Genomic DNA, 26,951 nt, shown 5'->3' with positions numbered 1-26,951 from the left:
TTATGTGTGTGAAATTACTAGTTTCATGTACCTCTGATTTTTCATACATAGTTTAAAACAGGCCAACCGGTTCCCTAACCTATGAGTCCTGTTTACCCTCCACCATCATCTCTGCTCTGCAGCCCAAGTGACTCTTCCAGCTGTCAAACCTGACTCCTTTCCCCCCAAATTGCTCTCCAAGCATCCTCCAACATTCCATACTCTGAGCAATTATCCCCTTCCATCCAGACATATCCAAGACCACAGTTCACTGCCCCTGTTTACCACAGCAAGCAAGGCAGGAGGGCAGGCAAGGGGGCCTCTAATGGGAATAATGAGGTAGAGGAGGGATGGCAGCATTGTCTCTCCTGCAGCCTGGTAACCTTTAAATGGAAATGCAATTTACTGAGCGCTTTCTCATGATCAGGGAGAAAGGGCTCCATGCTGCAGGGGAGGAAGCCTTAAAACACGTACCACCACCCGCAGATGATCCTTGTCATCTGGCTGGGCGGGCGGATTGCTTGCCCAAACGTTTGCCGGCTGCTACTGGCAGCTGGGAGATGGGGGGGCCAGGAGGCCCTCAGCATTCCCATAACGCACTGCGCAAGCGCATGGTGCATTATGGGGAGCATCCCGATGCAGGCTGGGAGGCTACTCGTGTGTAGGTGCTGCATGGAGCTGCGTGGCACCGACACACGGTCAGTTAGCCAGGGGTAGGAGTGCACTCATGCCCTTAACCCTGGCTAAAAGCTGGTGCCAACATGCTCCTGCCAGGAGCTGTACGCTCCCTGCAGTTCTCATGTACAGACAGAACTGGGCTGGACTTCCTTAGCCTGGTCTTGCCTGCCCGTGTGAATAGTTCCACTCTATTCTCACGAGATCTCCAGGATCTCCAGGATCTCTTTGGGGCTTCTACCCCAAATCTCCTTCAGGAGAGAGTGTGTGCATTGAATGTCTATAGACATTCACTTGAATGTCTGTAGAGAGCCAACTCACATACAGCTGTTCGCACATAAGCCAAACCTATCCTGAAGTCCCTTCAAAATCCTTGGACCCACTCCACACACAAGTTGGGCTTTGTCTTGCAAACTCTAGTTTATCTCAAGGTATTTCTGGGTTTTTAAATTGCTGGTTTTAAGCTCCCTTTTTTGAAAACACCAGAGTAAATAGGGAGAGGCACTGACACAGAATCATTAGCATGATGAGAAGTATACTCTCTTTACAAATGCTGATGTAGCTCTTCAGTATTCTCTCCTTCCCCACAACATCGCCACTGGCTAGAAGGAAAACACAAAGGCAACTATCTGAACCTGCATCATAAGCAAACCCGAGAGCAATATATAATGAGTTAAAGAAATTTTTCAAAATGACATTTCCTAAGAAGCCAGAATCCTTCCTGCTGGGAATAACGCAAGGAGTGTTTTCTACAACCAACTTAACATTTTTTATGTATGCTACCACGGCGGCCAGAATAATATATGCGCAGAAATGGAAGAGTAACGAACTGCCCTCAAAAGAAGATTGGCTGATAAAAATTTTGGAATATGCGGAGATGGCAAAACTTACAGTACTGATAAGAGACCAAAATTTGGAATGCTTTAAAGAAGATTGGAAACCATTCTTATTATACTTAAAGAACTATTTTCCTAATATTGATTTTACAACAGGGTTTGAAATTTAGTAATATTAGCAGGTTGGGTAGATCAAAATCAAGTTTGTAAGGTTTAAGATATATGTTTTGAATTATTATTATAGCAATGGGTTAATTCTATAGTTGGTGATTCACGAGGAGGTGTGAGCGGGAAGTCAATATTTGTTTAATATGATGTGAATGTTAAGATATTGTTAAAATCAATAAAAATTTAAACAAAAAGCAAACCCGAGAGCAGAGGGGAGGGGCTGCTTCCCTCAATGCCACGAGTGTACTTCGAAGTGACTTCACCTCAACATTTACCCCACAGCAAGAAGCCATGTGCGAATAACTCCCAGGCTAAGTGAATATTCATCAAGGGAAGGTCAATAGACATTCACTTGAATGTCTGTATAGAGCCAACTCACATACAGCTGTTCACACATAAGACTCTCTCCCTATAATTGGGAACCTTGTTTTTCCAAGATGGGCAGTCATGTGTACTGAGCCCTTTGCAGGTATTTTTGTATGTGTGTTGACTCCATCCATGCCGATATGAAAGTGAAGGTGTGTAGCTGAGAGAATGAGTGCTGTGCTGAGATTCTGCTCTCCTTTCTATGTGCATGTCTTCACCCTGGATGTGTGAGAGAGAAAGTGTGTGTGTGTGTGTGTGTGTGTGTGTGTGTGTGTGTGTGTGTGAGAGAGAGAGAGAGAGAGAGAGAGAGAGAGGGAGAGAGAGAGAGAGGGTGGGTGGGTGGGGTGGGGTGGGAGAGGGAGAGAGTATCTCTTGGTTGCAATCCAGCAATAAATGTAATAAAACATAAGAACAACTCTGAATAAACTCAGTACAGATGTTTTCTCTGGACTCATAATTAACTTTAAAAGCTATGACAAATTAATTTTAAAAGCTATGACAATTCAGAACTTTCTGCAGCGAACCACAGCGACAAATAGCCATTCCAAAATATCAGGAGAGTGTGTGATATTTCTAGCCCAAGCAGAAGCCCTTAGTTGTGGTGATTTCTGGACTCTGTTTTTGTTTAACTCTCCATGGCTCAAACCTTTGGAAAGGACATAGTAATGGATAAAGTACTGCTGATGTTATGCTAAAGGTTCCCCAAACCATTAGACCAATGCTGACAATTTCTGGAGCTGCCATCCAGGTAGGCTTGTCATTTTCTTTTCCCAATGGCACACAGAAATTAGCCAGGCAAAGTGTGCCTATTGTTTTATTCCCACAACTGTAAAAGCGTCTCCACAGGTGTGTGGTTGTGCGCGCGTGAGTGTGAGCGCTGTAATAAGGCAGAAGGGTATGGCCTGTTAAAGTCGCCAGCTTTAGATAGATAGTTTCCAGAAATCACTTTGTACAACCAGGGCTTTCTGTCAAACTGATTCATTTCCAGAGAACATAGGAAGCTATTCGCCATTCATATCGGCCACTGAACAGCAATAATATTTTACTGGTTACTATGTATTTTATAATAATGTACAGAAGCGTCTTCCTTGACTAGCACCATCTCTGCTCTGAACCTGTTACCTTCAAATAAGTTGCTTCGTTTAATGATGCTATAAGTATCGTTTCCCTTTTACTACTAACTGTGCCACTCAGATACTTACATATTGTAGAATTATGGAGTTCTCACCTTAGCGAAAGAGCATAGTTATGCCAAGCTTACTGAGCCTCTCTCTGAAATATATTGTTAAGAGCTCCCTGTTTTTCCAAGTGGTGAGAAGTTCCAAGGGCAGGGTTGAATTTTCCTGCTGGATTCAGTTTCTTTTATGTGTGAGAGCACTGGAGGCTTATCTTTGTAGTACTTGTTTTAGTCATACATTAACAAGTAGAGCCTATTGGAAACACAGATGGTTACTCTTAGAGCTGGTAGAAAATCCACTAACTCTGCACTAGATCCCCCAAAGACATCCCCTGACCCTCAAGATGCTTCACCTTCAATCAAGCGATCCACAGCTCCAAAATGTTGCCTGTGTCTTAGTCTCTCTCAAATCATTTCAAACTGCAAGACAGGCTCCAAACTGCTTCTGTGTTCCCTCTCACTAGCTGGTTCTAAGTGGCAATATCAAGGCAGTGTGTGCACCCGTGCATTCAGGGTGGGGCCTTCCTGATTCAACCTCAGTGGGATTTAACATTAACTGAGCAGACATCAAAAAGATTGTGAGTGCGTGCATGTGCACATGCCTTAGAGGGAACACTGCTCCCTTCTCCAGCTCAGCTCTGGCATTGGGGCCAGGAAGGGAGAAAAATGCCTGGAGCAACTGACTGGGGAGGTAAGGCATCAGAGAGGGGAGGATTCAGAATGCCCCACGGTATAGTTGAACAGGATGCATTTGGGATACATTTCTTGAATACCTTTGTACCTCAGGAACAGCTCAATAACAGAAAAGGGTTCTTTTTAATATGCAAAGATAGATGATGAATGATGTTCCCATTACATCAAATTCTGCCCTCACATTTCGAAAGGCTAATGAGTATTGCAGTCATTCTCTCCCGTTGATTAAACATCTACTAACATTCCTGGACGATTAACAAGCCAACAGCCTAACAAACGGGAGGGTGGGGCTCCCAGCATCTGAAACACCCTGGACATACAAACAAATGTTGCTGACAGGTGTAAAAGTCAGCAGAGAAATGAATATATATGGCCTCAAAGGAGAGCTATTTTTTTCAGCAGCTCTGCTTTGGCTTCCTAGTGTACACATGCCGTATCTAGCAGCTGGGGTTTCCTGGCTCTATCCCTTGCCTGAATGTAAAACATTACAAAAGAGCAAAGTGGCCTCAGGTCTCTCCCTTATTTTGCTGCTCTGCTGAATTGTGTGTGCCATGTAAGCTCTCTCTCCACAGAAAGCCCTTTTCTATTTTAGTTCTTCACATCACTACTGAGGTACAGCAGCATTCAAGACTGTATCACAAAGAGGGGACCCAGAAGCATCGCATGAAAGGTAACAAAGGCCTTTGACCTCAGCAAAGAACAAGGCAAAAAAGAAAAAGCTAGGCATCTTTTCACTTTTGGTTAGTTCACTGAGTAACATGTCCCTACCTGTGTGTCACTAAAGGGCCAAGTCATATGAACCGCCCTCACCCTCAGCAGGTGGTCAGCTTTTGTGAAAACTCATTTTTTCATTTTGCATCTGGCAGAGATGGAAGTTTGGGGTGGTATACAAATATAATGTATTGTATATAAAGAGAGCCAGTGTGGTATAGTGGTTAGAGTGCTGGACTAGGACCGGGGAGACCCGAGTTCAAATCCCCATTCAGCCATAAAACTAGCTGGGTGACTCTGGGCCAGTCACTTCTCTCTCAGCCTAACCTACGTCACAGGGTTGTTGTGAAAAAGAAACTCAAGTATGTAGTACACCGCTCTGGGCTCCTTGGAGGAAGAGCGGGATATAAATGTAAATTATTAATAATAATAATAATAATAATAATAATATATTTGTATACAGCCCTTCTCATGAGTAAACTGCATCATGAGAGAAAGATAGCCAGAAGCAGTTGTCAGTGGACTCAGAGGCTGTGTGAATCAGCTGTGGATTCATAAGAACATAATAAGAACATACGTCTGTATGGCCTACGGCCGCAATAATAAATTGATTGATAAGAACATACGAACAGTCCTGCTAGACCAGGCACAAGGCCCATCCAGTCCAGCATCCTGTTTCACACAATGGCCCACCAGATGCCTCTGGGGAGCCCACAGACAAGAGGTATGTGCATGCCCTCTTCCTGCTGTTGCTCTCCTGCAACTGATGTTGAGAGGCATCGTGCCTCTGAGTCTGGAGATGGCCCATAGCCATAAGACTAGTAGCCATTGATAGACCTGTCCTCCATGAATCTGTCTAACCCCCTTTTAAAGCCATTCAAGTTGGTGGTCATCACCACATCCCATGGCAAGGAATTCCATAAATTAATTATGCACTCTGTGAAAAAGTAATTCCGCTTGTTGGTCCTAAATTTCCCAACCTTCAGTTTCATGGGGTGACCCCTGGTTTTAGTGTTGTGAGAGAGGGAGAAAAATTTCCCTCTCCACTCCATGCATTATTTTATACACTTCGATCATGTCTCCCCTTAGTTCCAAGGTAAAGAGCCCCAGATGCTGTAGCCTAGCCTCATAAGGAAAGTGCTCCAGGCCTCTGATCATTTTGGTTGCCCTCTTTTGAACCTTTTCCAGTTCTACAATATCCTTCTTAAGATACGGTGACCAAAGCTGTACGTAGTACTCCAGATGTGGCCGCACCATAGATTTGTATGAGGGTATTATAATATTAGCATTTTTATTTTCAATCCCCTTCCTAATGATTCCTAGCATGGAATTAGCTTTTTTCACAGCTGCTGTGCACTGAGACAACACTTTCAACGAGCTGTCTACCACAACCCCAAGATCTCTCTCCTGGTCAGTCACTGACAGCTGAGATCCCATCAGCGTATTCTTTCATGGAACAAGTACCTAGGGTCTGCATGTCTTTCTGTTGCAGACCTGGAAACTGTTTTTGCTGGAGTTGCCAAGTCTCAGAATTTGAGCTTAGTTTTCAGAGGTTTTAGTTGCTTTCTCAGGATTTTCAGGAAGAGGAGTAAAATCTTAAGATGAGAGACCAAAATCAAGGGGACAGATTATTTTCTGTTTGACCTTTGCTAGTCACTCCAGCCCCCTACTTCATGTCCATCAGGTTCTTCTCCTGACCCAGAAAATGCCATGTTCTGCCCCTCATCAGAGATCACTAGATTCCATTCTCACCCTACCAGACTCTGGCCCCTGAACTGCCAGGCACTTCCATTTAGCTCCCAAATCCTGCAACTCAGAAGGACTAAATTGGGGCCTAAGGACCAAACTAGACATGATGTTGCACATGTACTTTACACCTGCATGTCTCATTTTTCTCTCTCCCCTAAATAAGCTGGATCGAGACCATGGGAGTGGGGCTTGAACCCTTTGCCATCCCCACTACAGTCCTGATCCAGACTGGGATCCTGGCCTGTGGCTGCTCTTTCCCCCGGAGAGAAGCTCTTATTGGAGCTAATGGAAGCTTCCCACTGGAGGACAATAAATGCCATGGGTGGTGGGGATGGTGGTGGTGGGGATCTGTTACAGCAGTCCCAATCTGACTGGTATTTTGAAAAATAACAGAACACACACAAGTCCAAAGCATGTAGTTTGGCCCTAAGCTTCGGGACACCTGACACCCCTAGGTGATCCAACATACTTTCCCCTCTCTGAGCTACTCAGGGAGTGACCCTGAACACTCAAATGAGATTGCTGAGCAACAAGAGCCCTGTTCAGGGGTTATGCTGTCCATTGACAACGAATGCATGAGGGTGGGGAGCTGGGCGCACTGTCTAGCCATGCTCCTTGAGTGTCTGCATTCAGCATCTCTCTGCAAGGCAAGAGCTGGGTGTATGAAGGCCTTCTTCCTGCCGTTTAGAACCTAGGGGTATGTGGATTCCAGGGAATGCTAGCCAGTGAAGCTCTTTTCACGATCGGTGAGAAGAGCTTCTTCTGGGTATGTGGGGAGAGCGGGCTTAGCCGCAGACAATCAAAAGGCAGCCCTGGGGGGCTGGGTCAGCCACCCACACAACTGCTGGCTCCATCGTGGAGCCGGCAAGGGCTGCGGGGATCGGAGGGGCTGCACGGCCCCTGGAAGTTCCAAGATGCCCCGTGTGAGTTCGTGGGGCATCTTGGAGAGATCCCCAAGCTCGGGAGGCTGCTTGCAGCCGGGGGTCTACACATGTATCATTGTGGGCTGCGGTGACACACGAGCAACCAAATGAGGTTAACGGAGTGCTTGCGCGAGCGTGCAGGGCATGCTGGTGAGACCCCTGGAGCTGGGAGGCGGCTTTTCGCCTCCCCTCCAGGGGTCTCCTCATGAGTAGCCACGGTATGGAGCCGTGCCATGGCTACTCACAATAAAAAACCTGGGTTTGCGGAGTCCTCGCTCCACAAACCCAGTTTTAGGGGCGGGTTAGGGGGCGGTTACCCGCTCAAGAACCACCAGGCTCGCAGCCAAGCCTGGTGGTTCTCACGATTGCAGAAAACCGGGCTTGTGGACGCTATCCCAATTTTCTGCAATCGTGTGAATAGCCTCATTATGTTCAATGCACATAGAACAGTATACTTCTTATCTGTACCCTGCCTTGAGGGGCCTCTACCATAGCGCACGTTTAAAATAAACATATGTACAGTTCTTCACACAACATGTATATGTGTACACATGATGTCTGAATATGGCTTTTCTGTTCTTGTTATTCACTTATCTCCCTACTCCCTGCAAAGAATTGACTGTGTTTTACTCCAGGACTTATTGATTTCCCCACCCTTTTCCTCAGGGAGTCAGAGTGGCAAAGACGAAGCTGTCTTCTCAGTGACTCTATGTGGCAGGTTACGCTCAAATACTGACTTTATGGCAGATAAGTATCAGTGGATCAGATATTGAGCTGTTTTCCAGACTAATAGAAATTAAGAGCTATTATTATGTTATTAAGAGTTGAAATATGAACTACTATTATTATGAAATATTAAGAGTTGAAAAATACAATCAAATATTAATTGATTGTATTCAAGTGAGATATAATTCAACTTTTCAAGCTACTCTCGAAATGCACTGTGAAATTAAGATAAAGATTTGAAAAGCAGAGGCGAGTTATTCCATAACAGTCTGCCTTTTTCTGCTTCTCATTCCTGGAGCTATGAGACGACTGCCGGTTATCAAAGAATCTCTTGTTTGAACATGCACAGAATCCTCCCCCTCCTCTGCATTTCCTGAAGGGCTCTCTAACATTTACAGCTTTCCTTCATCAGAAGCCCCCCTCTGAGGGCCTTGGAAACCAGATTGACAATGCAAAATGCCCAATTGGTTCCAGGTGTTTTATGGCTGGAAGGCTGTGGAGCAGACTAGCTTGAATGGAATACTTGGCAATAATTTCCCTGGCATTGAATGGAAATAATGATACATAATTGTTTCTGATTATGAGTAAACGTTGAAAATTCTGAAACCAAGCAGCGAACAAGCAACTCGGCCTTTCTCCCTCTCCCCCCGCCCCCGCACACACATCTTCCCTGTACTGTAATGATGAGTAGGGTTACCAACTGACTGGAAAAAAATTAGCTGGCCTGTTCTTATGCCTTTAACAGCCTCTTAAGCAGCAGATATAAAGAGGTGATACTGAGGTGAGTATTATTTGTTGGTAGAATGTTTCATGGAAATGAGCATTGTCACATTAGAAAGTCTGTATAACAAGCTGCCATTTAATGTAAAAGAGTGAGGACTGGCTTTAAAAAGTTGGCAGCCTTATTGATCTGCTCCACTAGGGGCTTGGCATTCTGCCCTTTCTCAAGAGAGGAGCTAGTGTGATGCAAGGGTTGCAGCAGTTTCTACTGCTCCCAGCTCAATTCTCTGGGTTTCTGGACTCTTCTTAGCCCAGCAAGTGAGTGAGTGATTAAGGAGGCGCAACAGTGGATCACCATTAGGGTTACCAGGGGGCTTCACAGACAGGGCTGTTACCCTGAATCTCCTCTGGAAGAAAGAGTGTGTATGTTCACACACCAACCAAACTTACCGCAAAGTCCATTTGAAATCCTTGGAAGCACTCCGTTGGGCTTTGTCTTCTGAATTCTAGCTTATCTCGATGTATTTCTGGGTTTTTAGAATGCTGGTTTTAAGCAACTTTTTCTGAAAACGCCAGAGCAAATAGGGAGAGCCACTGACATAGAATCATTAATATGATCAGAGAGAAACCCTCTTTAGGAATGCCGATATAGACTTTAGAAATATATCTCTTCCCCCCCCATTGGCTAGAAGGAAAACACGGAGGCATGTGATGTGAACCTGCACACACACACACACACACACACACACACACAAACCCCGAGAGCAGAGGTAAGAGGCTGATTTCTTCAATTCCGCAAGTGTAATTCGAAGTGGCTTTGCTCAACATTTACCCCGCAGCATGAAGCCATGAATGAATAACTCCCAGGTCCAGATGGTGGGGAAAGTCACTATCCGTCAACAAAAAAGTGGAAATAGAGGGCACTTTTCACCAAGAAAGTTTCCAAAAAGTCTCCACTTTGCATAAAATTTGAATGTGTTTACTGGTGTTATATATGCCTATTTTGATTTAAAATGAGATAATTTGAGAATAACAGCTCACCACTGTGAAGGTGATGACCAGATGAGCTGTATGTCTGCTCAGTCTGCTGCCTAGGTGCAGAGTTCTCAAGACCTCTGCTTCTTAACTGGAACTTCATCTCCTGGTTGGGTTTACCATGCCCACAGTCCTCTGTCCTCCCACCAGCCAGGCCAGCAACATCACCTCTTGGCTCAAAGCAGGGCAGCCAGCTAGCTACCAAGCCAGCCTCTTTGCTTGCTGGGGCAGTGGTATGTGCCTGGTTTCCCGCTTGCTTGCTGTTCTCTAGGACTACAGATTTATAAGCTGCTTTCCAACAGAAGGTTTCACAGTGGTTTTTGAAGAGAATTAAATAATAAGATGCTCCCCTGTCCCCAAAGGGCTCACAATCTAAAAAGAAATGCAAGGGAACACCAGCATCATCAACCATCGAAGGGATTTTTGCTGGGGTTGGATAGGGCTAGTTTTTCTCCCCACGATCTAGAGAAGAGACTTGTCACTTTAAAAGGTGCCTTTTTACTCGGTTAGCTGGGGTGACTGCTAACTGAGTAAAATTAGTTCACTAACTGCTAACTCCTCACTGCCACCGCCACCACACGAAGGAAGCAAGCTGCACCTGCCGGGCCCACCTATCTGTGCTCTTGCATCACGTGGCTCTGCAAGCTGCCACTGAAGCAGAACCTCCCCTCTGGCTTCCCCATTGGATGGATGGATAGTCAGTCGAAGGGGAAGGAGACAGAGAAGCTGCTCATGAGAGCAAAGTGTTCTGGGTGAACAGAACATTCCAGCTGCTCCCCAGAACTTCAGACACCACAACAAATGCAAAAAAAAAGGTTGTTTGGTCCCCAAAATAGTCTCATGTCCTCTATAAAAGTCCCTAGTTGGCAAACCTAATCCCCATTGCATTCTCAGGTTTTCAAATCCCAAAGAGGTGGTACAGATAGAAGGAGTCTATCTATGTTTTCATGTCTCCACATAGAGTAGGAGGAGCGTCCAATCAGGGCTAGAGAGTCGCGTGTGCTCCTGATCAAAGGCCATGTGTCTGCAAAGATCAAGGTTTGCAAAGAGGGGAAGAGTGATTGTCTGGAAGCTGGGTAGGATGGCTTTTTGTCCATCCTCAGTAAAATGCTGGGGACAGAATGTGGGTTGGCCTCACCCACTCTACCCACCTCCTGGCTCCCACATGATGACTCTCTCCTGCACCTACCTTGATTGGGAATACACATGACTCTCCTACCCTGACTGGGTGCTCCTCCTACCCTGATTTTGATCTGAGAATGGGCTCATAGTGTTGCATTTGGACCAGGGAGAACCTGACTCTTAATCTTTCCTTTTGCTGTAACCTTATTTATACATCTCCTTTCAGCCAATGTAGTTTCCAAGGAGGTTATCGTCATGAGGCAGAGTCCAGCAAAAGAGCCTCATTCAGATAGGCTCATCCATTACAGTACTCTAGTCTGGATATAACCAGTATATGAGAAGCACAGTGGCTAAGATACTGAGCAGTGCATCAGAATTCACTTGGTCTGAACCTCACCTCTGTTGTTAACTCACTAGGTGGTCTTAGGCAAGCTCCTCCTGAGAGACAGTAACTGGAGCCAGGTCGCTGCGTTAATTTTATGGCCAAGTGTGGACTCAAACCGTTAATTAGCCTTTGGAAATGATGCAAAAAACAGCTATGCCACTTGAGCCTCTCACAATAAATCTGTGTTTCACAGCAAAGACCTGTGTAAGAAGAAAATGTGTGCTCTGTCCAGTGCATTTAGTATATGGTGTTTTCCTGTCCTCCAAGTAGATATGCACTCTTTATTTGTCCATAGATATCTGATAAGAAAATAGTTTTCTACTCCACTCTACCTACCTACTTATTCTTATCAAATTTGTACACCACCCCAAACTTTCATCTCTGGGCAGTTTACAGTGACATATAACAGGTTAAAACACAGCAAATAAAAACCTTAAAACAATTTATAACCAGAATTAGATTAAAAAGCTTAGGTGAAGAGGTAAGTCTTCAAATGCTTTTTAAAGGTTGTCAGAGATGACCTTGGTCAATGGCTATCTATATCTATAACCCTAACCCCTGCTAACTGGGCGAAGAGGCACCTTTTAGCATGGATTCTCTTTATTTAGCAGGGGGAGAGTAACTGGCCCTATCCAGCCCCAGCACAGTACTGCCAGTGACTGTTGCTGGTGTCTATCTGATGTTTCTTTTAGATGTGAGCCCTTTGGGGACAGGGAGCCATCTTATTTGTTGGTTGTTTCTCTGTGTAAACCACCCTGAGCCATTTTTTGGAGGGGCGGTATAGGAATTGAATAAATAAATAAATAAATAAATCTCAGGAACAAATGAAAAATCCGCCATTTGTCATATTTTTAGAAACCGGATGTTTACATTTTAGTGTTCATAGCTTGCAAGATTCCCCTTTTTCAGCCTACGTTCCAGTAGGCTTATGTACTCACCCATCTCTCTCTCTCTCTCTCTCTCTCTCTCTCTCTCTCTCTCTCTCTCTCTCTCTCCCTATCAACTTGGCAGTGCCTGGAACAATATGAAACAAATTCATATTGGGGACACCTTGCCAGCGTAATTTGTGATATCAACCACCCCAATTCAAGATGACGGATGCGTACATGTTTGGGGTGCAAGTGGGCTAACTTATGAACTGCCCCAGATGGTATAAAGATATGATAAATAAATACAATATTTTAAAATTTGTATTTTATACTTGTGGTTCTCAGTGCTTTGGGGAAACTACCTGCTTTCTAAGCAAGCCTCACTGGTCTTTTTCAAACACTTTGTTCTCTTTCTGACATCACCCTCTATGACATCACCTAACTGTCCTCTTAACTGTCAACTGCTCAGAAGTTTCTTGGGAGTCAGTTTCTGCTCTTTCTGAAGCAGTTTCTGGGATCTGGGAGAGTAGATGCTTCCTCTCTTCTCTGCTTTCCTCTGACAGGGTTAGCAGAACGTTTATTCTCCTGATGCAGTTAAAGGCTTCAAGGACCCCAACGGGCAACTCCTGGGCACTTTCAGCATCCTGCCAGGGGAGTCGTGCTCATCATGATGGAAGGGACTTCTCTTCTGTGCTGTGGCCCACTTCATCAAATGGTGAGTTTCAAGGGAGCCCTGCCCTCCCTCTGTTCCCTTTGGAGGAGACTAAGGGGGTTTCTATAAAAATTTGCTTTATCTGCTAATAGCGGGACCCCTGTTAACCGGGCCTAAAGTTGCCTTTTAATGTTAAGACTCTTCTATTGGGCACATGGAGAGCAATTGTCCCTCTTCAGTCCAGCACAGTCCCCCTTCCAGGGTCCTTATGTCAAAATCAGCCCTGCTGACTGGGCAAAGAGGTACCTTTGTGGGTAGTTTTCATATTTAGTGGTGGGGCAGGTTGGGGGGAAAGCAACTGTCCCTATTCAACACCTTGGCTGTTGATGGTGTCATGTGTGGGGGTGTAAAGTGTGCTGTCGGGTTGGTTTCTTTGTGGTTGTCTTTGGTAGAATACAGGAGGTGTTTATCATTGCCATCCTCCGTGCAGTGTGAGATGATGCCTTTCAGCATCTTCCTATATCACTGCTGCCCAATCTAGGTGTTTCTCATAGTCTGCTCCATTAAGTGGCTACTGTGAGTCCTTCTTGTGGCACACAGTTTGGACTTCACCCCTGCCCACTGAGCAAAGCACCACTTTGTAAAGTGGTGACTCTCTTATTTAGCAGGATGGGGAGCAACTGTCCCCTAATCAAACCAACATAGTATCCTTCTGGGGCTATTGCTGGTCTCTCTGCTGTGCTGCTGCATAGATTGTGTCCCAATTTCCTTCTGGACAGGGAACTCCCTTCTTATTCTTTTGGCAGTGTAAATCACATTGAGAATCCTTTTTGGTTGAAAATAGCCTATCAGCATTTGTAATATTTGTGGATCATGAGTGTGACTGGAAAGAGTTACAAAGTCACACAGTCCCTCCTCCCTGCTCATGTGCCAGGCTGCACATCACCCTTTCCCGGGAACTGTGGGTTAACTGCTTACACAACTGGATGTATCTGTTTTTTCCTTCTATCTATAGAAAAAGAGGCACCAAAACAGGACCATGAAAGATTTGGGGGACAAGTGGTGTTTCCTTTGACCAACCTGGTGTAAGGTCAAGATGCATAAAGATAAAGCAGGATCCGGCAAGGAAAGAACAGACTTTGAAAGAAGGTGTAGTAGTCAAGAAGAGAAGAGGTGTATCCGGGGAGGGGAGTGGGTACAAGAAAAAGAGACCCTAACTGGGTAACAGAAGGGAAAAGACATAGCTGGGTTGTGGGGTGGATGACAAGAGAAGAAAAGCCCACTGGGCAGGAACAGTCAGTGAGGGCTTGGGAGCAACCAAGCCAACGCAGATACTTGCTTAGGAGGGATCTTTACAGCTTCCTCAGAAGAACCACAAACAGCCATTTTCTCTGAGAAGAAGGGAGAACCTCTCCTTCCTCCTGCTGTAGCCTCCTGTCTTCCCTGATAGGTCACAAAAGGTGCCAGATAAGATATTCTGTCTTCTGGTTGTTTGGGGGCTACCTGACTCGGCGTCTTCTTCTTGATTCTGACCAGGAGCTCCAGGCAGCACTTGGGCCGAGCAGAAACTGGCACTTAACAGCTAGTGGGGTGGGCACCCATCCACCCAAAGACTAAAAGAAAAAGCTTGCAAAATAACATAAATAAATCCTGGAGACACCTGGGGAAAAGAGAGAGCCTGGCAGGTTGGGCAAACACTGCTTACAAAAACAAAAATTGCCCAGGCACACAGCAGCAGACAGCAAGGGGCTGCCAAAGGGGAAGGTGGGGAGAACTCTCAGCATCCTTGTTATCAAAGGCACTGAGGGCTGTTACATGTCAGAAGTGGGGGGGGGGGAAGCCACAAAGAAACAGAATTTAAACCCACAGCAGCACCCAGTTAAACCCACTACCACTAGGGCTGCTGGCACAATTTTTAAAATAATAGTAAAATAAGCAGTTGGTAAGGAAAATAAAAAGAGAGCAAGCCAGACACTGGCACAGTCTCTCTGCCACCACTCTCTGCTCTGCTGCAGTCTTCCTCCTCTGATATCCTCTAAGAGTGTGGCTCGCTCTGTCGAGCAGCCCCTTAAATACACTTTGAAACACTCCCTCCTTTTGGCTCCCCCTCCCTCCCCCCCTCCCCCCAGCCAGTGGGAGCACAGTGGCCCCTGACGACACTTGATTTTGTATGATGACAAGCCAACCAAGGAACAAGGAGATCACAAGCCAATTGGAAGGCAATGCCAGAAAACCAACAAGAAAGGGGAAAATACTAAAACAGCCCTCCAAAATGGCACCCACAATCGCTGCTCGAAACAGCAAACCCACTTGCCGCAAAACCGGTTGGTTCTGGTTTGATCTCAAAGAAGACCCCTTTTTGTAGGGTGTTCTCTGGCGAGATTGAACTGCTTGAAATGCCCTGTTTCACAGCAAACCTTTTCCTAGGCGTTCTGAACATCCCTAGTTAAGGTTGAAAGTCATTAAGAAAATAAGTCATTTAAGTAGCAGGTCCACAGATTTAATGCTGACAGTGGTGAGTGAGAGTCCTAGAAAGAGGGACAGTTTTCCCAGTGTCTAAGTACTGTAGACGTTTTCTGCTTCATCATTTCAGCTGATATATTAAATTGTGTAAGTCTGTCCCTAATTGGTTGCTGTTTTATTTTGGTATTTGGTTTTAGTTTTATTTGAGAAACTGCTTAGATTGTAATCATGGATAGTACCTAGATGTAATCAAATGCTTTCTCTGTTTTGTCATTTTCCTGCATATATGCCAGAAGGACCAGGCTGCCCATATACTACTTCCCTGCCCTGAGGAAAATCCTATTATCCACTTCAAAATGAAATTTGGCACCATTGAATAGCACTAGTTCAGAAATAAGAATGGTCTATATATTAACTTTGGCAGGGGCGTATCTAGGGTGGGGCAGGCAGGGCACGTGCCTCGGGTGCCACTTGAAGGGGGGCGCCATTTTTTAAAATTTTAAAAAACAAAATAAAAATGGCCACCAAAAACAAAATGGCCACCGTGCATGCTCAAATGGCTTCTGTGAGGCCCTAGGCCATGCCAGGCCTCGCAGAGGCCATTTGATCATGCGTGGAGGCCATTTTGTTTTCAGCCATTTTTTTAAAAAAAAATATTTTTAAAAATGGCCACTGCACATGCTCAAATGGTCCCTGCGAGGCCCTAGAGGCCAGAGGGGGGAGGGGAACCTTTGCAGACCCCCTCATGGCCTTTAGGAAGCCCCTCGAAGGGGCTACAGGTGAATTGCTTTTAAAAAAATTAATATAATATAAGTCACTGTACACATATTCAGATTGGCACTATATACAGAGAATCAGGGCTTGTGAATACTGAGCTGAAGCTTATGAGCTAGGATTGTATTCATTTGCTCTTACTTTGCTTCTTGTGATAAGTGAGTTAAATATGATGTCTTAATAATATGGCTATTAATGGTGAGTTTGTCTTTGAAACAGTGTGAAATCCTTAGTTTTAAGGCCCACTGGGAATTTCTTGCTCTCTTTCTCTCATTTGAGCTGTCTTTCTGAAATACTAGATATATTCCAAGCAGTGACGCAGTTTACTCTGCATATCCTTTAATTATTTTCAGATTATCTGGGAAAAGTCAAATTCTCCATTGATTTTTAAAACTTATGTAATAGTGATGCTACAGTGCATAGTAGAGCATTAGAGAGGCACTTCTGTTTAGTTTTCTAAGTATACCTCCACATAGTATTTGGGTATTTCATGAGCTCCAGCATACTGAAATTTGTAGTTTTCCAGCATTTTTTGGTCTGGCTATGTCCACTGCCATATAGTTTTTGAAATATTAAAAGATTAACAAGCTTGACTTGTATTTTTCAGCTGATATTATGGTAAAGTTATCTGAAAGATGGGTGTCAGATATTTGGACAGGGGGCAATTTCAGTGCTTGCCCTAGGCGCTATTGTCCCTAGATACGCCTCTGAACTTTGGTATTTCAGGAGACAATGATGACAGGCTGGCATTTCAGGAGGACCTCCCCCCTTCTGCAGCCAACCACGGAACTGTCCGGTACCCCCCCTTCTGCAGCCGGCCCCGGGACGGTCCCGCACCCCCCTTCTGCAGCCGGCCCCGGGACAGTGACGCACCCCCACTTCTGCACACCCCCCCCCGGCTCTGGGCCAGTCCTGCCTCCTTCCTGCAACTGGCCACAGTTTAGTCCTGCCCCCCGCCCTTGATTTCCCTCAGGGTAGGATTAAATGGCTCACCGAGAAACGAGAACTCCTGTAGAAGTAACTACAGCCAGTGAATGCAAGGGAAATGCAGAATCCCAGGAGGATGGGGCAGCTCTAGATGGAGCATCCCAGGAGTGGAAAATGCTGTTGAGATTAACGCTGTTTTACTCAAGGACTTGCCTCACGCCTGAGCCAAGGTTAAAGTCAGTATCAGTTACTGGTTTTGTATTTTTGTTTTTGAATTGCTCAGTTCCTTTCCCCATTTGGGTGCAAATTCATGGTGAACCCGATTTGGGGATGGATCCTAAGAAGTCTTGGATGTGGGTGTGTCTAGGAAACAAAGGGGCTATGCAGAAGGGATTGGCTGCATCCCAGTTCTAATTCTGTGGAGGGCTGGAGAAGACAAGAGCTGGACCAAGCCAGGATGGATGGGGAGCTTGGGAGGGGAGAGTGCCAGTGGAGGTGGGGCAGAGCTACTGGACTCCATGGGACACTGGTGTGCTGCCCTCCACTGCCTCCATTTATATATAAGGTGGGGGGGTCTTAAGTTGATGGTAAGCCTTTCATTTCATATATATTTAAAATGTTTCTATCTTTTATATTCAAACTGTGCTTTGTTAGGACACTCTGGGGTGGTGTGCAGCCCATCGAACCCCTTGCAGGGTGTGGCGCATTCTTGTAATTCATTTCAGTAGATCCCAGTTATTAATTCCAAAGTGGGACTTCCTCCAGTTTCTAGGAAGATAAAGCACCCCATTCAGTGCCAGTGCAAGCACCTTTCCACTGCTGGGCGCTTTCCAGATTGCAGTTACAACCGCCGTAAAATGCTTCAGCTTGGGATCGAATTGACAATGTAATGAAAGGGTGTTGCTCAAGTCCACCAGCAGGGGCAGCAGTCTTTTCTAGTTTGCCCCAAACTCCCTAAAATGGAAAAATACTGCAATCTTTTTACAATGTTGCAGGACTGTAATAAAGCAATAAAATCTGAAAGAAGGCACTGGAAATGTGAATGACACCCTGCTGATAGCACAGAGACTGTGATGTCAATGCACAGGCAATACAGAAGCACACTTTGCAGATCCGTAGTGGCACTGTGATAAGGGTTAATCTGGAAAGCGCCCAGGCTGACCTGAGCAACTAACTCCTGGCAGCTGAACAAGCTTGAGCCTGAGTGTTTTCTTATAGGAAGCACACGGCTAAATCTCTCAACAGAAATACTACCGACTGGGCAAAAGAAGGGGAAAGGGGTGGTAAGGGAGGGGAAGAAAAGAAGGTGAAAAAATCCCACTGGGCAAGAGAAGGGGGGAAGTGTCTTGTGGGAGGGTACAAGAAAAAGAGAACCTCACTGGGCAACAGGCAGGGAAAGGCCCACTGGGCAGGAACAGTCAGAAGGGGCTTGAGGGGAGCAACCAAGCCCATGCAGACACTTGCTAAGAAGCAATCCGTACAACTTCCTCAGAAGAACCACAGACAGCCATTTTCTCTGAGAAGAAGGGAGCTTGCTTCAACCCCTCCTTCCTCCTACTGCAGCCTCCTGTCTTCCCCGATTGGCCAGGGAAGATTGGGAGCCGTCTTCTGATTGTTTGGCGGAGTCTGACCAGGAGCTCCAGGTGGCACTTGGGCGGAGCAGACACTGGCACTCAACAGCTGGGGGGAGGGCAGGTGGGCATCCCCCCTACCCCAAACGTCAAGCTATCCTGTCTACCCAAGCATTGCCCAGCTCCCGGAGGAAAAATGTAAAAGTCAATCAATCAATCAATCAATCAAATACAGGCTGTGGCAATCAGCCTGGTAGTTGTTTCTCCTGGGGTGAGGGGGTGGGCAATGCTTAGGGGAGTACCGAAACAATCAGACAGGATAGCTTGACTGGCACCTCTTCTGGCCAACCATGGAAGAGAAGTAGCTACAGCCGCAGGGAGAAGGGGCTAAGCAAGTCCCCTTCTCTTCAGAGAAAATGGCACTTTCGCTCTCTTTTGGTTAAGCTATAAGTTTCCCTTCCTAACAAGAGCGTTAGTTTGCGGGGGGAAGGGGGGGCACACAGCCTCCATGCCCTTACTTAGCAGCCCCCAGTAAGCACAGCAGACAGCCAAAGCCAGGAGAAAAGCTACAGAGGATCCAAGGAGCTAGTGATGGCCCACCTGAGACTCTCCAGCTGTTGTTGGGACTACAATTCTCATCATCCATAGCTGCTGGTGGAGGGACTACAGCTCCCATAACCCCATCACAAGAAATGGGAGCCGGGGATGATAGAAGCTGTAGTCCAATCATCCCCAGCCACCACGTATTGTGGCAGGAGGTTATTGGAACTGTAGTCCCTACAACAGCAGCGGGGGTGATGGGAGTTGTAGTCCAATGACAGAGAGCCTCAGGTTGGCCACCCCTGCAGTAATTAATATAGTCCACTGGTGCAGAACCCCATGTGTTTATGAAGAAAACCCAACTCATTTTGGGCAGCAGCTCTTTGGCAGGGGGTTGGATAAAGACATCAACATGAAATCAAGGTAGTTGAAACTGAGGGTCATTGAGAAAATGACATTTAAGTCATAGCAGATCCGCCAATCTGAAGCTCACACTTGTTATCTTTGCCTTCTCTCTCCATCCTACCAGCAAAGGAGCACTTCCCGGAATCCCACTTGGCATTGTTATTGAGGTAAGTGCAGAGGGCGACCTCAGCCAGGTCAGTACACATCAACACTGACAAATCTCCCCTCGTGGGTGAAGGGAATTGTGGGCAGGAAGAGGTTGAGGAGATCAAGCCTGCACCAGATTCCCATTCCCTTTCTGGCTAGGTCCCCCAAAGCCTCAAGTCTGTTCAAGGTGTTGGGAGAAGACCAAAGGATCCTTCTGTGTGCAAGGGAGGATACTTCTCCATTCAGAGGATTTTTGCCTTCACCTCTGAGGCAAAAACCACCCCCTTAACAGGGAGGCATGGTTGCACCGCAATGCTTCACCCCAGGAGTGGAAGCCACACCTTAGTTTACAGAACTCCTTTCAAACTAGTTTCTATAGTTGTGGCCTGAGTTTGCAACTCTTCTCTCTGCCCCATCTCTTGATTCGGAGCCTGGGTGCAAGACCACATCTTCTCCTAGCACTGCATGCAGTGTGGGGTGCTGGTTTTTTGGATCCATTCCCGGCAGGGTATAAGAAACAAGCCTGGGAAACACAGTGGACCATGCTGTGACAGTGTCCTCGGTAGGGATGTTCCTGAATCGGCACATTTGAACCAGGCGAATCGTTTTGGTGCCTCTCTAATGAGGCGCCAAAATGATGTGAGCACATCCCTTATCCTCGGTCCATAGGGCCATCCAGAGGGATGAGGACATGCTAATGAAAGCAGTCCCCAACCTCTGCTGGCTTTCTCCAGGAACACCTTGGCATCCGCTCACCCCGCCGGGTGACAGTGTGGGATTAGCTGGCCGCCTTTTGGGGCCGAGTAGAAATTTCCCCCATCCACCCAGATTGGCCTGGAGGTGGCTGATTTTTTGCCTACTCTACACTGTTGCACTGGTAGGGGTTTTTTATCTGGCCCATGTTAGGAGCGGTGCCTTTAAATAGAGTAGCTCCTTGGTCACCAGCACCATGATGGCAGGTCAAAGGAGGGGATACGGTGCTGCACCCTAAGGGTGGCAGCTCCACTGTGGCTTGGCTACACTGCAGCTCTCTGTTGAAACTAGGTTAATAGAGTTATCGCCCTAGTTTTAACCCATTTCCTGTGTTGTGTCATTTATTTGGGGGTATGCGTGCAAAGGAACCTCATGACAGACCTCTTGCAAGATGTTCTCAAGCAGGCCTGAGTAGGATCTCTAGAGCCACAAAGATAAGCTTTGCAAAGAGGCAGGATCCACAAATCAACGAGAAGCAGGATTGCTCATTCTGCCCTAGCAGCACTCTGGGAGCCAGCCCTACCCTCCAAATCCTCCAAACAGGAGGTTGGTTCATATACTCACACAATCCAGAGGCAAAGCTCTGCATCCAGGCTGCAAGCTGAAGATGGGATTTTAAAATAATAATAATTTTAAGGGAACTCTCTGGGTGTGGAAACCTAGCATGTTGGGGAGAAGGATCCAACACAGGTGTGCAGACAGAGGGAAAGCTTGAGGAGCTACTCATTCATTCATTTTGTGAGTAGATATGGGTTGTTAGGTTTGGCAGTGGGGGCAGGGACAGTAAAATGTGGGGGGAAACTCCTCAATTGGCTGGGGTGATGTGCACCGTTGGTTCAATGTAATCCTTTCCCTAAATTGCTATCTTTCTCTGTGTGGTGACCTTTCATGGGGAGGATCACACAAATCACACACCTGCAGTTTGAAGTGACACAGTCCTGGAAAATGTAACTGCCTGGTTTTGCTAAATGTTTAAATGGGCAAATATTATCAGAAGACTGTGAGCATTGCAGAAAGAAAGAATCTGGTGATTACTAGTAGGAGTCAGCATGAATGTGTCAAGAACAAGTCATGACAGAGTAATCTCCCCTCCTTTTTCAACGGAGGTCCTAGTTTAGTAGAGCATGGAGATGCTGCAGCCATTGTTGTGTGTCTTGATTTCTTCTACAAAGCCTTTGACACAGCCCCCACAATATCCTTTTTTTATTTCTGTGGAGGATGTGGCCCAAACCTCCATTTTGTTGTACGTGTGCTTGTTCTTCATTTTGATATGTTTAAAATGGTGGCCTGACCCTCATCTCGTATTAGAATTCCTTATACAAAAGGTTAAGCAAACTTGGCCTTTTATCCATCTCAGGTTTGTTTTTTCTGTCTGGAGGTCATTATGTTCCATCTGGTTTGTATTTGCCATGATTGGCTAATCCAGAGGAGGCGGGCAAAGTTTCGGGGATAAAAAAGGAGAATTGGAACAGCTACAGCTAGGAAGCAGTAAGAGCAGTTGATTAACAAAAGCCCAATTCAGATGTTATGCTGTATGAGTGTACAGATGTGTGGTACAGATGTGACTGAGTTCCTGGATATAGTAAACCTGGATACAGGTCCTTGGTACAGAAAGGAAGTGTAATTCTGTACCTGCATTCAATGTAACATGTGAGTGACAGTGCCTGTGTACAGATCTGTACCTGTGTATACTGTACACTCATCGTACCAGTGTTGAACATCACATGTGAATGGGCCTAAAGAAGAGAGCTGAACATCGCACAGAAGAATTGGATCACTCTCGGAACAACCAGAGGAAAAAACAACAGCAAGATCAGACAAGGCAGTGCCGAGCAGAGAGACAGGCTGACTAAGAGCTGCTGGTGAGATTCTATTTGGGCCAGCATAGAATAGAAGATAATCACGGCATGTGCTTATCCCATTATCATTTTTCTCCTTGTTCTTATGGTTATTGTTCTTAAAACACTGCAAACGCTATTGTTTGAACTGCCCCCCCTCCTTTCAAGTAAAAACTGCACCTTTGATTCACTTCTTGAGTACTCTGTATCCCTTAGATGTCACAACACTCTACCTAGAGGGAGAGAGAGATGGAGAACTGGTAGGCTGTTTAGTGCAGACAGCCAGGAAAAACAAACAATTCCAATTGGCAGGGGCATAACTAGGGTGGGGCAGGCAGGGCACGTACCTCGGGCACCACTTGAAGGGGGGAGCCATTTTTTAAAATTAAATTTTTTAAAAAATGGCTGCCGAAAACAAAATGGCCACTGCACATGCTCAAATGGCCTTAGTATATTAAGGCCCTTAATCCTTAGTATTAAGTATTGGGAGTTTCTTGCTCTCTTTCTCTCATTTTAACTGTCTTTCTGAAATACTAGAATATATTCCAAGCAGTGACACAGTTGACTCTGCATATCCTTTAAATTATTTTCAGAGTATCTGGGAAAAGTCAAATTCTCCATTGATTTTTAAAACTTATGTAATAGTGATGCTACAATGCATAGTAGAGAATTAGACAGGCACTTCTGTTTAGTTTTCCAAGTACATCTCCACATAGTATTTGAATATTTCATGAGCCCCAGCATACTGAAATTTGTAGTTTTCCAGCATTTTTTGGTCTGGCTACGTCCACTGCTAAATAGTTTTTTAAATATTAAAAGATTAATGAGCTTGACTTGTATTTTTGAGCTGATATTATGGTAAAGTTATCTGAAAGATGGGTGTCAGATGTTTGGACAGGGGGAACAATTTCAGTGCTTGCCCTGGGCGCTATTTTCCCTAGATACGCCTCTGGATGAAGCTGGTATTTCAGTAGAGAGCGCATTCCACAGTCTCGGGGCAGCAACAGAGAAGGCCCATTCCCGTGTGACCACCAGATGAGCTGGTGGCAACTGGAGACGAGCCTCTCCGGATGATCTCGGTTGGCGATGGGGCTCATAATGAAGAAGTCATTCTTTTAAATACCCAGGGTCTAAGCCATTTAGATCTTTATCGGTTATAACCAGCGCTATGTATTTTGCCCAGAAACGTATCGGCAGCCATATAGCTCTTTCAACACAGGAATAATGTGGTCTCTCTAAGATGACCCAGAGACCAACCTGCTTGCTGCATTCTGTACCAACTGCAGTTTCCGGACTACATACAAAGGCAGCCCCCCATGTAGAGCGCATTGCAGAAGTCAAATCTGGAGGTTACCAGCATATGTACCACCATTCTAAGGTCATTCATCTCAAGAAACCGTGTATCAGCCAAAGCTGATAGAAAGCAACTCTGGCCACCTCAACCTGAGATACCAGGGAGAGGTGTGGGTCCAGAAGAACTCCCAGACTGAATACCTGTCCCTTTTGGGGAAGTCTGACGCCATCTAGATCAGGCAGATCAAAATAGTCTCTGGAGTTCCAACCCCACACATTAAGTTGCTCTGTCTTATCTTGATTCAGTCTGTTTATTTTCCCTCATCCAGCCCATTACTGACTCCAGGCAGGCATTTAGAAAGGTTATGCCTTCTCCTTATGATATTGACATGGAGAAATAGGTCTGGGTGTCCTCAGCATACTGATACCTCAGTATGTGTCCTCAGTATGTGTCAGTATGTGTCCTCAGCATACCACTGATAACACCTTGCACTAAATCTCCTGATGATCCCTCCCGGCGGTTTCATGTAGATGTTAAAAAGCACCGGAGACAGCATGGAGCCCTGAGGGAAGCCATACATAAGCTCACATTCCGAAGAGCAACAGTCTCCAAGTGACACCGTCTGGAATCTGATTGAGAGGTAGGAGCAGTGTGTGACATCACACACTCCCCACACATGAAGACGCCTTCTCGCGCACACTTGCTCATGCACATTTCCCTGTCTCAGAAACTTTTCAGTTTGAAACCAAGATGAATCCTCCAGTCAGGAGCCAGCTGTGTGCCAGGGAGTCAGGGGATGTGTGGTGGCGGGGGGACAAAGAGTGAGCTATTGCCCAGCCAGTGAGGGCCCCTTCCCTCAGGGGCCCAGAGACATCCCCCCCCCCCGCCGGTTCAATATGGGAATAGCCCCTGGGAACAGCTTTCTACACAGTCAGTTTCTTTGTGAATAGAGGATGCTGGTGCCTTGTGGCATTTTTGTGCTATCTGCCTGCTGAGTATGGGGGAGTGGGCAGACCTTCAAAGAAGACAGTGCTAGCCTTGAAAGCAGCAGCAGTTCCCCCAAAGGCAAACCACATGCAGACCTTGGGGCTCTCCCCCTGGCTGCTGCTTCCCAGCCAGTTGTAAACACTGGCATTTCAGCCTTCTTTTGCTGGCTACCTTCCAGCTTCGCCAAGTGATTTTCCCCCCAGCCCCCACCCACAAGCAGGAAGGGTAGCTTAGTAGCTAGTAGTCACCAGACACCAAAAGCCATTAAAGAAACTGGTTTCTTTGTTAGTAGTTATGCCATCACCTAAGAGCCTAGTTGTGTGCACACAACTATTGACACAATAGACTGGTTTGGAGGATAGACTTCCCCCTCAGACCTGACCCATGCAGTTAGGAAAGGGAACATCCTCCTAAGATGTTTCTTTGTCATGTGGGTGTGGTGGAGGGTTGTTTTAACCATCTGTCTATAGACTGTCAAAGTACTGAGTGTACAGTGACAGTTCAGACTAACTAGCCCCCTCACATGACAAAGGAATGCACCAGGAAAACATCAGAATGTCCAGGAAAGATGTCTGGTTGTGTATGCTCTTGGCGTATCTGCCTTTACAGCATAAGCCAGTTCAGGGAGGACAAGTATCCAGTGACATTCCCTTTACAGGAGGTTTTTCATGACCGAGGTGACTTTCAGGGCACATTCTCATGATGATCTGGGATGGCAGGAAAGCAGGAATCCTAGATCCAAGTGGCATGTGCACAGAGGCGTAACTAGGGAAAATAGCGCCTAGGACAAGCACTGAAATTGCGCCCCTGTCCAAACAGGAATGATGGGACTTGCAGTCAACAATATCTGGAAATCCCTGTTAAAAGGAACACTGTACCATCTGGACATGGTTGTTGATCAAAACCTGAAAACACGAGCCATCTCTGTAAAAGACTTAGAACAACAGTCAGGAGTTATGCGAGGATTCCAAGTGTCATTTTTTCTCTGTCTCATCTCATTCTTTAAAAAAAACACATGACTTTGTCCTAGAGGATCACCTGCCCAAATAGCCACTAGCAAAATAGGGGAAGAAGAAGGTGGTGGTGGGGTCTATAAACCAGTGAATGATTCCTGCCAGCCTTTGTCTTATGATGACTGTTGGCTCATGATGGGGTATATGTGCATTCACCACACCAGTGCTTACTTTGACACCAGGAGGGAGGAGGATAAATTAGTTTGCCACACGAGACAGAGGCATTTGCAACAGGAGCAGACAGCCAAGTTCTGCCAGGGCCAAAACCAGCCCCTGCCAGACTAAGAAATCATTGTAATTTGCCCCTTCCTGTCACAAGCAGTGTGCTGTTCTTTTATTATTGACTCTAACTCTCAAATATCCCAGTCATGGATGGAAAATTCAGGGTCAATTTACAAGAGACACATTTTCTACATGGAAGTTTCTTCTGTGCAGGTGTTGTGCAGAAACCCATGTGTAGTGACCGCCAGGGGCATAGCAAGGTTGGAATGGGCCAAGATGAGATTTTAAAATGGGCCCCCAGCCCCTCAAAGTCCAGGGCCTCCACACATCCCAGGCCCCCAAGGATTTAAGACTGATATTTCAAAATAAGTATGCTGCCTGGAAATACATTTCACTGAATACACACATGCACACTTCACAGTATATAGTGATATACATTGAGTACTATATAATTGTGCTACTTTTAATGCCTAGAACACAGTGTAGCAACGCTAATTATTAAAATGGCCCCCTTGCTGCAGATTAGCAAAGGAGACTTTCAACCATGCAGGGTGAGCCTATGTTTGTTTTCTCAGAATTCTGAACAAATTCAGTAAAGTTTGATTCCAGGAGGTTTTTCACACGAGGCTTTTAAAGCGCTTTAACACACATCTCCTCTGGAATGGAGGTGCTGCATTCACATGTTGGCCAGATTTACCCTGAAGTCCCTGCAAGTTATTGGAGAGCAGTTCACACACAAGAAAAATAAAATATTCAGAGACTTCTCAGTCTCGCCCCACCACCCATATCAAAGCCCTATGGCAAGCAGATCCTTATATTGGGGGGAGGGGGGGTAACCACAAAAAGGAATTCACAGCCTACCTTGCAAAAGCTGTGCTGGATGGTCTGGTCTGCTGCAGGGAGGGTTTGCTGCAGGGAGCTCTGCCAGCCTCCTTCCTGGCTTGCTGGGGCCTGCGGAGTTCAGGCTTCAGGGAGGCCTACTCGGAGGCCTCTCTGGAAGCCCCGCCCACCGCCGATCAGCTGAGAGGCGGGGAGAGAAGAGCTCTGCAGTTTGCAGGCTGCTCAGATCCTAGGCCGGAGCTGGAGGCAAATGGCTGAGGGGCCCTGGGGCTGGGCAAGTGGGCAATGGGGTGGGGGTGGCAGAAACTAGGGCATGTGCCCTGCCTGCCCCCCCGCCCCAGTTCCACCTATGCATGTGCACACTCCCAATTTTAGGTCACGAAAACCCAGG

General features: G+C 46.2%; 1 protein-coding gene across 1 annotated transcript in view; it reads right to left on the bottom strand.

Annotated features, from left to right (window-relative positions):
- VCL (vinculin) overlaps window positions 1-26,665 on the bottom strand; it is a 176,068-nt gene extending 149,403 nt beyond the window's left edge. Inside the window, exon 1 of the mRNA XM_053306579.1 lies at window positions 26,582-26,665. The gene's annotated coding sequence lies outside the window, so the exon portion shown is untranslated. The remainder of the gene's footprint in view (window positions 1-26,581) is intronic.
- Between the last annotated feature and the right edge of the window lie 286 nt (window positions 26,666-26,951).

This window comes from Hemicordylus capensis, chromosome 3, assembly GCF_027244095.1.
Source record: "Hemicordylus capensis ecotype Gifberg chromosome 3, rHemCap1.1.pri, whole genome shotgun sequence".
NCBI classification, from domain to species: Eukaryota; Metazoa; Chordata; class Lepidosauria; order Squamata; family Cordylidae; genus Hemicordylus; species Hemicordylus capensis.
The sequence above is the reverse complement of the archived record's forward strand: the minus strand, read 5'-3'. Positions and strand labels throughout refer to the sequence as shown.